Source organism: Stegostoma tigrinum, chromosome 8, assembly GCF_030684315.1.
Source record: "Stegostoma tigrinum isolate sSteTig4 chromosome 8, sSteTig4.hap1, whole genome shotgun sequence".
In the NCBI taxonomy this organism is placed as follows: Eukaryota; Metazoa; Chordata; class Chondrichthyes; order Orectolobiformes; family Stegostomatidae; genus Stegostoma; species Stegostoma tigrinum.
In genome coordinates, this window is record NC_081361.1 from 17,036,628 (window position 1) to 17,052,064 (window position 15,437).

Consider the following 15,437-nt stretch of genomic DNA (forward strand, 5'->3'; position numbering starts at 1 on the left):
AAGATGCACTCCCTGCCATGGACAGGACCAACGGCAGCTACAAGATCTCCTGCACAGACTGCGAGAAACGCTACATTGGACAAGCAGGAAGGAAACTAATAACAAGAGTACATGAACACCGACTGGCTACAAAAAGACACGACTTCTCAATCCACATGGACAAGGAGAACCTCCACTTCAACTGGGACAACACCAAGATCCTGGGACAGGCTAGGCAAAGACAGGCATGAGAATTCCTGGAAGCATGGCGCATCACGAAGCATGCTGTTAATAAACACATTGAATTCGACCCCATAGACATTCCACTACGGAGGAAGCCCGAAAGTGAGGCAATCCATCGCAATGGACCCCAGAGTTTGAAATCCAGGTGGAAAAACACACCAACGCTTCATCAGAGGCTGCACTGAGGATGTTACCAAGCACAGTAATGAAACGTCTGTGAAACAACAAACCAGCTCTGCAAGCTAACCAACCTCATCAGGCTTTGAGGAGTCAGGAGGTGGGTTACTCACCGCAGTATTCCTCGTGTCAGACCTGCTCCTGGAGCCGCTGTATTTATATAGTGAGTTCAGTCGATTTTCTGATCAGTGGTAACCCACAGAGTGTTGATAATGGGGCATTCTGTGATGGTAACATTGAATGTCAAGGGGTCATAGTTACAATGTTTATCGTTGATGTTCATTTCCCCGCATTTGTGTGTTGCACATGTTACTTGCCATTTGTCAGCCCAAGCTTGAAAATTGCCCTGATCTTGTTGCATGTGAGTGTGGACTGCTGTAGTATCTGAGTAGCCATGAATGGTGCTGAACATTGTGAGCATCCCCATTTCTGAACTTATGATGGAGAGATGATCTTGGTTGGAGCAGCTGAAGATATTTGAGCCTAGGGCACGACCTTGCGGAAATCATGCAGAGATATTCTAGGGCTGAGATGACTTCCAACACCTACAGCCATCTTCCTGTGTGGTAGGGCTCCGACCGGCAGGAAGTTTGCTTCTGATTCCAGTTTCGCGAGGGCTCCTAGATGCCACACCCAGTCGATTGCAGCCTTGATATCAAGGGCTGTCTGTGATATGAAGGTGAACATATGAAGAAAAGGACTTTGGTTCTCGCCTTGCTTATCATAGGTACCAGACTTGCCGGAATATTTGGTCTCTTGCTAGAACTACAGTTGGAAAGACCTTAATACAAACATCAAAAACCTTCCATCAGAGAATTTCACCCCTATAGATATAGAAATATCACTTTTCGTTGAAGTTTTTAAAATTTTGTCTGATGATAACCGGTTTCTTTCCCTTGAACTGCTCAGACTGTTTGTTTGGTTTTTTAAAATCATTCCTTTCCAAACCTGTGGTCATGAACCATTCATCATTCCTATGCTCTAACCTTCCTTAATTCTAACAACTTGAAGATTTCTGTCTTAGCTCTCCTAGTTTGGATGCTGCACACAAAGATACATCTGGAGAGATTGGTTTCCTTAAAATGAACTGAAAGACTCGCTTTTGTAAGATTCTTCTGGACTGACACCTTGGACCTTCTGTTCTGAAGTCAAAACTAAACTGATTGCCTTAATGTATTTATATTGCCTGTCATACCCAACAGTATATACAATCCATGGAGAGAGAAACAGAGTTAACACTGAGTCCAATTTCTCATCTTCAGAAGAATTCAGTTCTGAAAAAGAGTCGTATTGAACTGGAAATGTTAAGTCTGTCTGTCTTTCCACAAATGCTGCCAGATGGGTTGAGTTTCTTTGTTTCTCGTTTGATTTTCAGCGTCTTGCATTTAAAGTATAAACATCTTATTCATTAAACTTGTAAGGCTCGCTCAGGCACTCTGGTGCAAGCATCTGCTTTCTTAGAACTGATGTATTAATGTCACTGTTCCAAACTGACCGACTGACGTCAAAAGAAAGACCTTCATGAGAGCAAACTCTCTCTACGTCTGCCACTGGTACGAAATCCAAGTCGACTCTCGTTACAACGCTCATCGGCAATTTGACAGACTTACTGTCTGCTTATAGCAGTTCTGTGCCCTCTCAAATGAGACATTCTTTTCTTCCACTTATTAATGTGGTTTCGCAGTTTGAGCTGACAGTAATAGCTTAGTCTGGAGCTTCAACATTAATTGGGGAATGAAAGACAACTATTAAATTAACACACAATTGTTATTATTAATGACAACTGACAGCAATAGCCCATATTGTAAAAAGTTTATCATGGCACTGGGTAGCAAGCTAGATGTACAATAATGAACACAAAACAAATAACTGCAGAACTGGAAATCTGAGACCAAGACAGGAATTGTTGGGAAAATTCACCAGGTCCAATAACATCTTGGACAGAGAAACAGAGTTAATGTTTTGAGCCCAGTCATGCTTCTTCAGAATTGATGGCAGCTAGGAAAAGTTGGTATACATACATATGATGAAGACTGGGGTTGGGTGGGGGAGGGGCCTTGAGAGGGGGGGCGACGGGGTTAGTAGGTAAAGGTGCGAGCAGTAGGTGGAGATGGAGCCCAGAGGGAAAAAGAGAGAGAGGCAGACAAAGGGATATATAATGGTAAGGTAGGGAGAAAAAGGAGTCGGTAATGCTAGAAGGTGGGAGCAGCGGGCGGTGGTGGAAGACTAGAGGCCTGTGACCATCGGAGTGTAGCAGGAGTCGGCGCTGGGTCCACTGCTTTTTCTTATCCGTGTGAATGAGTTGGATGTGAATATAGGAGGCATTGTTCGTAAATTTGCAGATGACACTAAAACTAGAGGTTTAGTGGAAAGTGAAGAAGATTGTCTCATGGTACAACAGAGCCTTTGATCAGATGGGCTGATCAAAGAGTGGCAGATGGAGTTTAATTTAGATAAATATGGGGTGCTACATTTTGGAAGGCAAATCATGACACTTAATGGCAAGGTCCTGGGGAGTGTTGCCAAATAGAGACCTTGGAGTGCAGGTTCATAGTTCCTTGAAAGTGGAGTTGCAGGTAGATTGGGTAATGAAGAAGTTGTTTGGTATGCTTGCCTTTATTGGCCAGTGTATTCAATTTTGGAGTTTGGAGGTCATGTTGCTGCTGTACAGGACATTGGTTAGGCCACTTTTGAAATACTCCCTCCTATCGGAATGATGTTGTGAAACTTGAAAGGGTTCAGAAAAGATTTACTATACAAGGATGTTGCCAGGGTTGGAGAGTTTTGAGCTACAGGGAGAGGCTGAGCAGGCTGGGCCTATCTTCCCTGGTGCATCGGAGGCTGAGGGGTGACCTTATAGAGATTTATAAAATCATGAGGAGCGTGGAAAGGATGAATTTTCAAGGTCTTTTGCCGGGGGTGGGAGAGTCAAAACCTAGATGGAATAGGTTTAAGGTGAGAGTGGAGAGATTTAAAAGGGACCTAAAGGCCAACTTCTTCACCGAAAGGTTGGTGGATGTATGGAGTGAGCTGCCAGAGGAAGTGGTGGAGGCTGGTACAATTACAACATTTAAAAGGCACCTGGATTGGTACATGAATAGAAAGGGTTTGTAGTGATACAGGCCCATTGCTGGCAAATGGGACTAGATTAATTTAGGATATCTGGTCGACGTGGACAAGTTAGACCAAAGGCTGTTCATCTCAACGACTTTACGACTCTATAAGTGGAGTATAAATAGATTAATAATTGGTTTGTAATGCTGAAAGCAGCCGGCAGGACATGGAAGAAGGATATCTCCGTTCCATTTCTTGGGGCGGTACAGTGGCTCAGTGGTTAGCACTGCAGCCTCACGGCGCCAGGGACCCGGGTTCGATTCCCACCTCAGGCGACTGTCAGCGTGGAGTTTGCACATTCTCCCCATGTCTGCGTGGTTTTCCTCCTGGTGCTCCGGTTTCCTCCCACAGTCCAAAGATGTGCAGGATAGGTGAATCGGCTGTACTAAATTGTCCATAATGTTCAGGGGTGTATGGGTTATAGGTGGAAGCTTCTGGGTCGGATCCTTCAAGGGACGGTGTGGACTTGTGGGGCCGAAGGGCCTGTTTCCACACTGTAGGGAATCTAATCTAGGCACCGAGTTCCACAGTTACCTGGACTACATGTTCTCACACCCAGCTTTCTGTAAGGACTCCATTCAATTTTCCCAGATTCTCCATCTCTATTTCTGTTATGATGATGCTACCATCCGCAGGGGGCCCTCAGAAATGTCCCTTTTTTTTCCCTTAATCAATGATTTTCAGCAATGGTGATTGACATAGCTTTCAGCTGTCCCTGTCCCATTGCCTGCACCTCTGCCCTCAGCCCTCAGCCCTTCTCTACCCTCCCAAAACAACAACAGGGTCCTCACTCCCCACTCGATCATCCGCATCCAAACAATCAGAAGCTTCCATTTCAGCCACCTCCAGTGGGATGCCAATAGCAAACACGTATAACGCTCCCTTCCCTGATCAGCATTCCGCAGGGACCGTTCCCTCCAAGGCACCCTGGTCTACCCCTCCTCGACTCCTCAAATCCACACAGCACCTCCTCTCACAATCTCAGCAGGTGTAATACCTGCCTGTTTACTTCCTCCCTCATCACCTTCCAGGTGATCAGCAGGGGGTCTACCCGCACTTTGCTCGATCTAGTCTACTGTATTTGCTGCTCACAATGTGGTCTCCTCTGCACTGGGGAGATGAAACAAAGAGTGGGGGACAGCTTCAGGAGTACTTACGTTCTGACCACAGTGATGACCCTAAGGCTTCCTGTTGGCTGCCATTTCAGTACAACCACCAGCATTTCTGTCTCAGGCTTGCTACAGTGCCCGTCCGAGGCCGAACCCAAGCTGGAAGAACAGCATCTCGTTTTCTGCTTGGGGACCCTGCAGCCTTCTGGACTCAGTATCAAGTTCAATCATTTTGGAGCCTGAACACTTTCCTCTCTGTGTTCTTTACCCAACACCACACTCCAGGCCTTGCCATCACATGGGCTGCTTTCAGCACAGTCAACCCACTTTCACCTACTTATGATTTTTTCCCCCCCTTCTGGCTTTCTGTTATCCATCCCTTTGCCTGGCTCACTGATTTCCTTTTCCTCTGGGCTTCATCTCTACTGATCAATTATTCGTTTATCCACCCCCCAATCCCTGTCTTCAGCATACTTACCCACCTTTTTCAAGCTGCCGTATGTTCTGAATAAGGGTCACTGGACCCAAAACGTTCACTCTGCTTCCTCTGCACAGATATTTCTCACCAGCAATTTCTGTTTTGGTTTACAATGATGATATCAGGACTGGGAGGTTATATCTCTCTAAAATGACTGAGGTACTTTTCTGGAGAAATGAGGAATGACACAATTTTAAAGCTATGAAGGAGGTTGACAGGGTGTAGATAGAGAATATATTCCAACTTGTATGGACACCAAACAAAGAATTCAGAAAACGTTTATTTAGTCAGAGGGTAATAATGTGAAATTTGTGGCCAGATGGAATGATTAAGATGAATTCGCAAGATGCATTTCAAATGAAACTAGGCAGTTATAATCTCATTTAAAACATTTAATAGAGAGCAAAAGAGAACTGACTAAGGAGAGACAATGAAAGATCTCCTAATGTTAACCTGTGTATAAGGATGACACCAGAGTCTGTTTTTGTTTAGAACATTGTTTTTTCTTTTCCCTTTTGTTGTGACTTATCAAGTATTTGTGTCTGCAACACCTTTCACTGCTCATCTAGTTACACCTGCACCAGCCATCATCTTCCTTTTCCAGTTATAGTGGACAGAGCAAAAGAAACATTTTCATCTGTCTTTCCTTGGTATTTTTTATTCGAGAGTCCACACGGTTAAGTATTTGGATTTGTCCCCTTGCTGCATGCAAGCAATGTGCATTTCCGACTTAACATTCCCAATCTGGCTGAACTGGTCAGCCTTATGAATACAGCAGTAGATGAGAAGCTGGGAATTCCACAAGAAGTAACTCAGCTCCTGCCTCCCTGCTGTCTGTCCATCATCTCCAAGGTACCATGACATTGGGTCACTTTGTCTGCATGACTGCAGCTCCAACAACACTCAGTACTATCTAGAACAAATCACCTTAAAGATTAATCCTCTCCACCTCTGGTACTACAGCAGTGTAAACCTTCTACAAGATCCAGCTCAACAGCTCGCCAAGCCTCCTCTGTTCGCACTTTACAAAGGGTCAGCTCTACTGCTTAAAAAGGTAAGGGCAGCAAATGCTTGGGAACATCATCTCCAAGCCATGTGCCAACCTGAATTATAATGTTACAAATTGTAAGTGTTTCCTCACTGTCTCTTGTGTCAAACTCCCTCCCAAACAGGGTCTGCCTACACCAAATAAATAGCAATGATTCAAGCAGCTGACTCATTTCCACTTTCTCCAAAGCAGCTCTGGATGAGCAATAAATACTAGCCTCATTAAACAATGCTCACACACCATGAAAGAACATAAACAAAACTGTGGGTAAATAGGATGTCCTAAAATGTCAGAACAGGATGTAGGTGTGTCAGAGGTGTATTGCTTACATCAGAATTGAAAGATGAGTTGACCCACATTACGGAAAATGTTGTAGTGGGAAAAGTAAGCAGATGAAACAGTGTGTGTTCAATAAGGGTGATTCTGTTTTTCATTCCGACTGTATAAAAACCTTCGATCCGACTTGCGTGGTGACAGCCACAAGTGTTGACACAGTTTCAATGCTCACCCACAGAGTTTTCTTGATAAGAGTCCTAGTCAATTAGGGTTAGGGTTAGGGTTAGTGTTAGGGGTCTTGGGCTGCTCTTTATGGAGTTCAAGTTTGTTCTTTCCCTGACAGCCTACATCCAAAACATAAAAGCGCCTGCAGTAACTGGAATTTGAATGACAGAAATATGTGTTTTGATTTTGACCGTTTTGCCACAGAGATGTAGTAGATGATTCAATTTAGCACATCTTTTAAGAGAGTTCCCTCATTCTTAAACTTTGTCACTTATTTCTAATTTGCTCTTCACTGCCCATCGGCCTTACTATCGCAGCCCCTCAGAATCTTAAACATTTGAATAATATCATCTCCTCTGTCATGCTTTTAAAATCCAACTGTTAAAGATCCAACATGTTTTACCATTCTTCATTGTGTAAGCCCTTCATCCTGGGATTGAGTTGAATCAGCTTTGAACTGCTAACACAATTATATAATTTTTCAGCTAAGGAAATGAATAATATATGTAATGTTCCTGAATTGGACTCATCAAACTACTGTAAAACTTCCCTACTTTTATATCCCAGGCCCCATGTAACAATTTGCCTTCCTGGTCTCATGCTGCATCTGGACACCAACATATTGTGACTCATCTACCAGGATACCTAGATCCTTCTATTCCCTTTGAAATCCACAATATGTCTCTAAATAGTACACCACTTTTCTGTTCTTCCTATTATCCTGTCATTAGCAAGATTAACTACTGCACATTTGTTCCCTTCAACCAAGTCATGGAGAAAGATTGGCAATAGTTAAAAATCCAGCACTGAGCCCTGTGGAGTCCGAATTATCAACTTGGAATGAACCGTTTTATCTCTGCTTCCTGTTAGCCAATCAGTCCTTTGACGTGGCACCTTTACCAAAAACTTTTTGGAAATCCATGTACACCACATCGTCTGTCAATGAGGTTGATCTTCTTGTGGACTCAGCCCCACTTACTCGCTCACTCACCATGACACTTAATTCTCTTACTGTTCACAAATCTGTCTATCTTTGCTTTAAAAACATTCAACGAGGCTACCCCTTCACTGGGCAGCAAATTCCACCAATTCCTAAACTTTTGGGTGAAGAAGTTCCTCCTCAACTCAGTCTTAAACCTACTCCTCCTTATTTTGAGGCTATGCCCTCCAGTTCTAGTTTCATCCAGCAGTAGAAACTGCCTCCCCGCTTCTATCTCATCAATTCTGTTAATAATTTTGTATATTTCTATAAGATATCCCTCCCTGCCCCATTCTTCTAAATTCCAATAAGTGTAGTCCCAGTCTACTCAAGCTGTCCTCAAAAGCTAACCCCTCTCAACTCCACAATCAACCTGGCAAACCTGTTCTACACCCCCTCCAGTGTTGTACATTCTTTCTCAAGTAAGGAGACCAAAACTGTACACAGTCAATGCCCCATACATAGGAAAGGCAGAAGACATTTTAGCTACTGGTTAGAGGTGGTATACCCTGCAGGACACTGACACCCTGGTTAACATTGTCATGGCAATGGGATGATGAGTGGCACTTATTCAACTGATGGGACATGGATGTCTCAGCATTGCAACAGACAAGTTGTCAGTGCATGGACCTCCTTAAGAGATGGGTGCAGTGGCAAGGATGGAATGAGTGTGAGGGGCAGAGTTATCCTGACAGAGAGGAGAATGTAATTGACCTTCTTTCTCTGCTGCAACCCTGTCCTTCACACCCTGCCATTGATTCCTGAATCAGTGCCAGTCTTTGACCAGGCTGTTGGCAGTGCCTCACTGATGGTCCTCCAAGCAGAAAACATTTTTTTTGCTGCGCCAGTTCTCTCACCAGGGGCAGGAAGGGCAATTAGCATAGCACATTTAGAAACATTCGGTCAGAAAACTCGCTTAGATTTGACAGCTTACAGCAAAAAGCCTAACTCAACATAGCTTGAACTTTTGCCAAAAAAACAAAGATTCAGTGCTTGGTTTTCTAAGCCAGGGATCAATCCTTGATTATTTTAAACTGAAAGCAAGTTAATGTGTTCAGCTTTTACTCTGTGATATAAACCCCACAATATAAAGAAGTGATCTTCCATTAATACTCCAAGGAATTTTTACAGTCGTCTGCTCTCTGCCACATATTGGATTAGATCATCATTTTCTTCTTAAAATGACCTTCAGAAGAATCGCCAACGCCCATAGGCCACTAGTATGAAATACAGACTCCTGCAAATAATAACATATATATTGCACACTTTTCATCCTACATCCCCCGCAAGAAGAATGTAAATGTCTCTTAAGAGGCATTTTCATTGTCAATCACTGATTATTTAATCCTATTTCCGTGTTAGAATAGTAGTAATAATATGTTGACATTAACCTTACAATGACTTCCATGGAAACCATATTTTACACTTGACCACTTGAATCACAGCTCAGATATATGTTTAGAACTATGTTAAGAAAAAATGTGAGAAATAATGTCTTCTCCAAGAAGGTCAACACATATCAATAGCACTAAACTACAGTGAAATAATTGTAGATTTTTGTCCTGAAATTGCTCTTTAAAATATCAAAAGATTGCAGTGCATACAGATAACATTCTTCTATATTTTTGCTGATAAACTACTTCAAAGTGACATGCGGCCAACAGAGATTCAATGTCTCTCTCCACTATTGAATATTTCTGATTACAAGAATTTAGTTTTGTTGAATAAGTGCTGACAGGCCTTTCAGTCCTTAATTTATCGTCGTCTTGTAAAAGGTATCCACACCAGTATTGCTGACATTAACAGGCAATTTGAATGGCTTTTTGTAATTCACTACTGCTAACATCAGTTGTCAGCCAGCCTTCAAATTGCCAAATGCACATTGAAGTTCTAAAATCCATTCAAATATTGTATCTTTATCAAATTATCAAAGGAGCTGTTGCAGTGCTGAAGTTCAGAGCATACTGCTGATAAAATTCATTCGTGCCAATATATCCCAAAATGTCATTTAAAAAAAAACTGTGAATGCTGAAGAAGGGTCACTGGATCTGAGACATTAATTCTGCCTTCTCTCCACCAATGCTGCCAGACCTGCTGGGTTTTTCCAACAATTTCTGCTCCTGTTTTGCAAAACTTCATTTGTCCTAGGCACAGGAATATCCAGAATAGTTCTTACATTCACTCCTCTTGGTCATGTACCACATAGTGGCCCAAATGTATTGCTTTTGCTTTGGCTAACCCACTTTTGTCCAGATTTATAATCAGTTTGGTTCTTTACAACTGATTAAACATTTGAGTCAAGTGTTGTCAATGTTCTTCCAAAGTTTATAGATAATAAAATGTGAGGCTGGATGAACACAGCAGGCCAAGCAGCATCTTAGGAGCGCAAAAGCTGACGTTTCGGGCCTGGACCCTTCATCAGAGAGGGGGATGGGGAGAGGGAACTGGAATAAATAGGGAGAGAGGGGGAGGTGGACCGAAGATGGAGAGTAAAGAAGATAGGTGGAGAGGGTGTAGGTGGAGAGGTAGGGAGGGGATAGGTCAGTCCAGGGAAGACGGACAGGTCAAGGAGGTGGGATGAGGTTAGTAGATAGATGGGGGTGCGGTTTGGGGTGGGAGGAAGGGATGGGTGAGAGGAAGAACAGGTTAGGGAGGCAGAGACAGGTTGGACTGGTTTTGGGATGCAGTGGGTGGAGGGTAAGAGCTGGGCTGGTTGTGTGGTGCAGTGGGGGGAGGGGACGAACTGGGCTGGTTTAGGGATGCGATGGGGGAAGGGGAGATTTTGAAACTGGTGAAGTCCACATTGATACAATTAGGCTGCAGGGTTCCCAGGCAGAATATGAGTTGCTGTTCCTGCAACCTTCGGGTGGCATCATTGTGGCAGTGCAGGAGGCCCATGATGGACATGCCATCTAAAGAATGGGAGGGGGAGTGGAAATGGTTTGCGACTGGGAGGTGCAGTTGTTTGTTGCAAACTGAGCGGAGGTGTTCTGCAAAGCGGTCTCCAAGCCTCCGCTTGGTTTCCCCAATGTAGAGGAAGCCGCACCGGGTACAGTGGATGCAGTATACCACATTGGCAGATGTGCTGGTGAACCTCTGCTTAATGTGGAATGTCATCTTGGGGCCTGGGATAGGGGTGAGGGAGGAGGTGTGGGGGCAAGTGTAGCATTTCGTGCGGTTGCAGGGGAAGGTGCCGGGTGTGGTGGGGTTGGAGGGCAGTGTGGAGCGAACAAGGGAGTCACGGAGAGAGTGGTCTCTCCGGAAAGCAGACAGGGGTGGGGATGGAAAAATGTCTTGGGTGGTGGCGTCGGATTGTAAATGGCGGAAGTGTCGGAGGATGATGCGTTGTATCCGGAGGTTGGTAGGGTGGTGTGTGAGAATGAGGGGGATCCTCTTAGGGCGGTTGTGGCGGGGGCGAGGTGTGAGGGATGTGTTGCGGGAAATACGGGAGACGCGGTCAAGGGCGTTCTCGATCACTGTGGGGGGAAAGTTGCGGTCCTTGAAGAACTTGGACATCTGGGATGTGCGGGAGTGGAATGTCTTATCGTGGGAGCAGATGCGGCGGAGGAATTGGGAATAGGGGATGGAATTTTTGCAGGAGGGTGGGTGGGAGGAGGTGTATTCTAGGTAGCTGTGGGAGTCGGTGGGCTTGAAATGGACATCAGTTACAAGCTGGTTGCCTGAGATGGAGACTGAGAGGTCCAGGAAGGTGAGGGATGTGCTGGAGATGGCCCAGGTGAACTGAAGGTTGGGGTGGAAGTTGTTGGTGAAGTGGATGAACTGTTCGAGCTCCTCTGGGGAGCAAGAGGCGGCGCCGATACAGTCATCAATATACCGGAGGAAGAGGTGGGGTTTGGGGCCTGTGTAGGTGCGGAAGAGGGACTGTTCCACGTAACCTACAAAGAGGCAGGCATAGCTGGGGCCCATGCGGGTGCCCATGGCCACCCCCTTAGTCTGTAGGAAGTGGGAGGAGTCAAAAGAGAAGTTGTTGAGGGTGAGGACGAGTTCAGCTAGGCGGATGAGAGTGTTGGTGGAGGGGGACTGGTCAGGTCTGCGGGACAGGAAGTAATGGAGGGCCTTGAGGCCATCTGCATGCGGAATGCAGGTGTATAGGGACTGGACATCCATGGTGAATATGAGGTGTTGGGGGCCAGGGAATTGGAAGTCCTGGAGGAGGTGGAGGGCGTGGGTGGTGTCACGGACGTAGGTGGGGGAGTTCCTGGACCAAAGGGGAGAAAATGGAGTCCAGATAGGTGGAGATGAGTTCGGTGGGGCAGGAGCAGGCTGAGACGATGGGTTGACCAGGGCAGGCAGGTTTGTGGATTTTGGGAAGGAGATAGAAACGGGCCGTGCGGGGTTGGGGAACAATGAGGTTGGAGGCTGTGGGTGGGAGGTCCCCTGAGGTGATGAGATCGTGAATGGTGTTGGAGATGATGGTTTGGTGCTCGGGTGTGGGGTCTTGATCGAGGGGGCGGTAGGAGGTGGTGTCGGAGAGTTGGCGTCTGGCCTCGGCGATGTAGAGGTCAGTGCGCCATACTACCACTGCGCCGCCCTTGTCTGCGGGTTTGATGGTGAGGTTGGGGTTGGAGCGGAGGGCTGCCCGTTCTGCGGGGGAGAGGTTGGAGTTACCGTATGTAACCTCCTCCTTATATACCTCCAATTTTTTGGAAGACAAATGGTATCGTCAGCCAGCATCAGGGACGTGCCCCTGGTGTCCTTCAATGTCTTTTGATTTAGCTCCTTTTTCTATCTTTTCGATGCATAAATAGGAAAATAACTTCTTTTAAACAAAAAGCCAGGTGTTTTTTGAAGCATTTCTGCATTTTAATTGTAAGTTACGTGACACTCATTGCAACCCCTGCTTACATAGCTGTTGGTTCAAGCAATGGGGAAAGCCAGTTACAGACAAGCTGAGCTCTTCATGAAAGTGGATTTGGCCTACAACAAATAATTGATTAACCTGTGAAATGATGAGCAGTAATATAGCAAAAGCCTCCTGCCTACTGACAACTGTGTGTTTGGCTCCCAAGTGTCTGAGCGGACTGAGGGTGTATTGTTTGGTTTCAATGCCATCAGGCCTCTGGAAGGGGAGGAGCTGTTTTTACTTGATGGTGAAAAACATCTCAAACCTGAAGACAGCTAGTTTTATTTCTCCTCATCAGTTGCTGTAAACTGTGACTTACGAAACCTTTTATAATTGTTTCTCTTGCAAACAGATGAAACATCTGGAGAAGAAAGATTGAGAGAGTGTTCTGATCAGCAGAAAGATCATCTCAGCAAACCCTGTGGACAGGGACCACTGAACTACTTCCCAGTCTTTCCCTCTACACACTACACCCATGTCCTTTTAGTAATTATATACACATTGGGGGAAGTTATAATGGATTAGAGTTTTTACTAGGAGAGCTACATGTTGACGGTTCGTGGCTATTTAACTGTAGTTGGAATCTATTTATTTGCAATTAATAGCCATTCCTCTGGAGTATCAAAAACTGACTCATGCTTTCTGACAGCTAGAGTCTAAAAGACACGTGAACTGGGGAATTCTGTATTCTTTCTGAAATCTTTAACTTTTGTGACAACTACAAGAATAGCAAGGTTTGATTTCCAGCTCACTATCCCAGTGAGACTTTACAGAGTCAGAAGAAAATGACAGTGTTTACTGACACTAACAACTGAGGACAACGATGCTCATTAGGGAATGCAAGGCACCAAGCTTTGGGATCAAGTACAGTTTACATGTGATGCCATGCACAAATGGATGACTGCGTGTGCGCACTGAAGCGCATGCCGTTTTGAACTAGGCTTCAGTAGTAGGGAGAGGATTTCCAGGCACAAGATGGAGTAGTAGGAAATTCCCAGAGTAAGTAAAGAAGAAAAGGAGAGCCCAGCAGCTGGGAAAAGGCAAAGTGAGGGCAGTGAGGTGGCTCAGCGGTTAGCACTGCTGCCTCACAGCACTAGGAGCCTGGGTTCAATTCACTCTCACGTGACTGTCTGTGTGGAGTTTGCACTTTCTCCCTGTGGGTTTCCTCTGGGTGCTCCGGTTTCCTCCCACAGCCCAAAGATGTGCAGGCTAGGGTGGATTGGCCATGCCAAATTGCCCCTAGTGTTCAGGGATGCGTGGATTAGATCAGTTATGGGGGGATGGGTCTGGGTGGATGGTCTGAGGTTCAGTGTGGACTTATTGGGCCAAAGGACCTGTTTCCACACTGTAGGGATTCTGTTCATTCTATTCTGTCATCAAAAGGGATAATAACAAAATAACACACATAGAGTTATCACATAGCCTGCCACTACACACTCCCTGTTGTTAGTCACTAAGAGTCCCCATTAACAACTATTCACCCTCCCAGCCTGATTATTAGCAACTCTTTCGTCTGTCCAACTGTCTTTCTCTCTCTTTGGGCTCTATCCTATTGTTTACTTCCTACCCCACCCACCTCCTTATTTTCTGCATATAAACTGACGTCTTCCCAGCCACCATCAATTCTGAGGAAGGGTCACTGGGCCCGAAACGTTAACTCTGTATTTTTCCTTCACTGATGCTGCCAGACTTGCTGAACTTTTGCAGCAACTTTGTTTTTGTTCCTGATTTACAGTATCCGCAGTCCTTTCAGTTTTTATAATAACAAAATAAGCTACCTAAATATAGAACACAGTTTGAGATAATCTAAAACAAGGGGCAGAACAATGTCTTATCAATTGCCTAACGTTATCACTTTACAGCATTTCAGATCTAGAAATAATGACCCTTCTATGTCAGATCTTCCCAGTTCTGCCCTTTCCATGGCGATGTCTTCTTACAAAAAGATTCTCAAAACTGAAAACATGGACTTTGTTCATTTTTTAAAAATGATCTGCCGATTTCTAACCAATCACTTCTGATCTGGAGGTTTCATAGGCTATTACACCAAGATAATGGAACATTCCCTGTGTTGCCTATACTGCACTCTAAAGGGCAACTATTCTTGTTTCGGGTCTCCTCAAAAAATTGCCCTAGAAATTTTCGATATTTGAGTTTTCTAAGCTTAAAGATAAACTCCTGGATGATTCTCAAGCAAAAGCAAGCTGGTACTTGTGAAAGTTTCCCCTGCAGTCTTTGTAAATTATATTCCATTAACACTGCGGGAAGCTTGCAATCAACTTCCTTATGCCACATAAGGAATTAGGTCATGGGTCTAGAAAGGGTTCACTTGAGCTTGTTTTGTTCTGAACACTTCGCAGAAGTAATCCATATGCCACTAAGTTTGAAATGCAAGATGTAATAAAAATGTATATTTACAGTGTATGGTACAAAAATCGCATACATTTTATTGTAGCTGGAGACGCCAGCCATATTGATACTATAGATTTGTGCAGAACAAGTCACTTCACACTGGAAATAAAAGTACAGAGACAACATAGGAGAGGAGCACCCTCTTGTGGTTCTTCCAATTACAGCAGTATTTATAAGTGGACTTCATGGTATTGATATTATAATATGGAAGAGTGGGGGCCACAAGTCCTGAGGCAGTTAGATTTGTGTCTGCCACAAATTGTGCTGAGCACAGTCTTTAGTCCAGTGGCAGAATAAAACTTCCAGTGATTTTTTTTTCTCTCATGGCTCTTACAACTGCGTGCAATATTTGGATAGTGTGACTTCCAGCTGAATAAATGTTTATACATGTCAATCCTTCATCATTCATATAAAAGAGAAGAAGGTTAGGAACAGGGACTTTGTCTGTCCCACCCTTTCAGTCAACGAGAAGAGAGCAAGGAAAAGACTCTTGATTTCAATGGGCCAGTGAAATAAACTGCTTGCTATAAAAC

General features: G+C 44.6%; 1 protein-coding gene across 2 annotated transcripts in view; it reads left to right on the top strand.

Moving 5' to 3' along the window:
* The window catches only part of qsox1 (quiescin Q6 sulfhydryl oxidase 1), a 119,873-nt gene that overhangs the window by 27,495 nt on the left and 76,941 nt on the right, over positions 1 to 15,437 (top strand). The gene's annotated exons all lie outside the window — the stretch shown is intronic.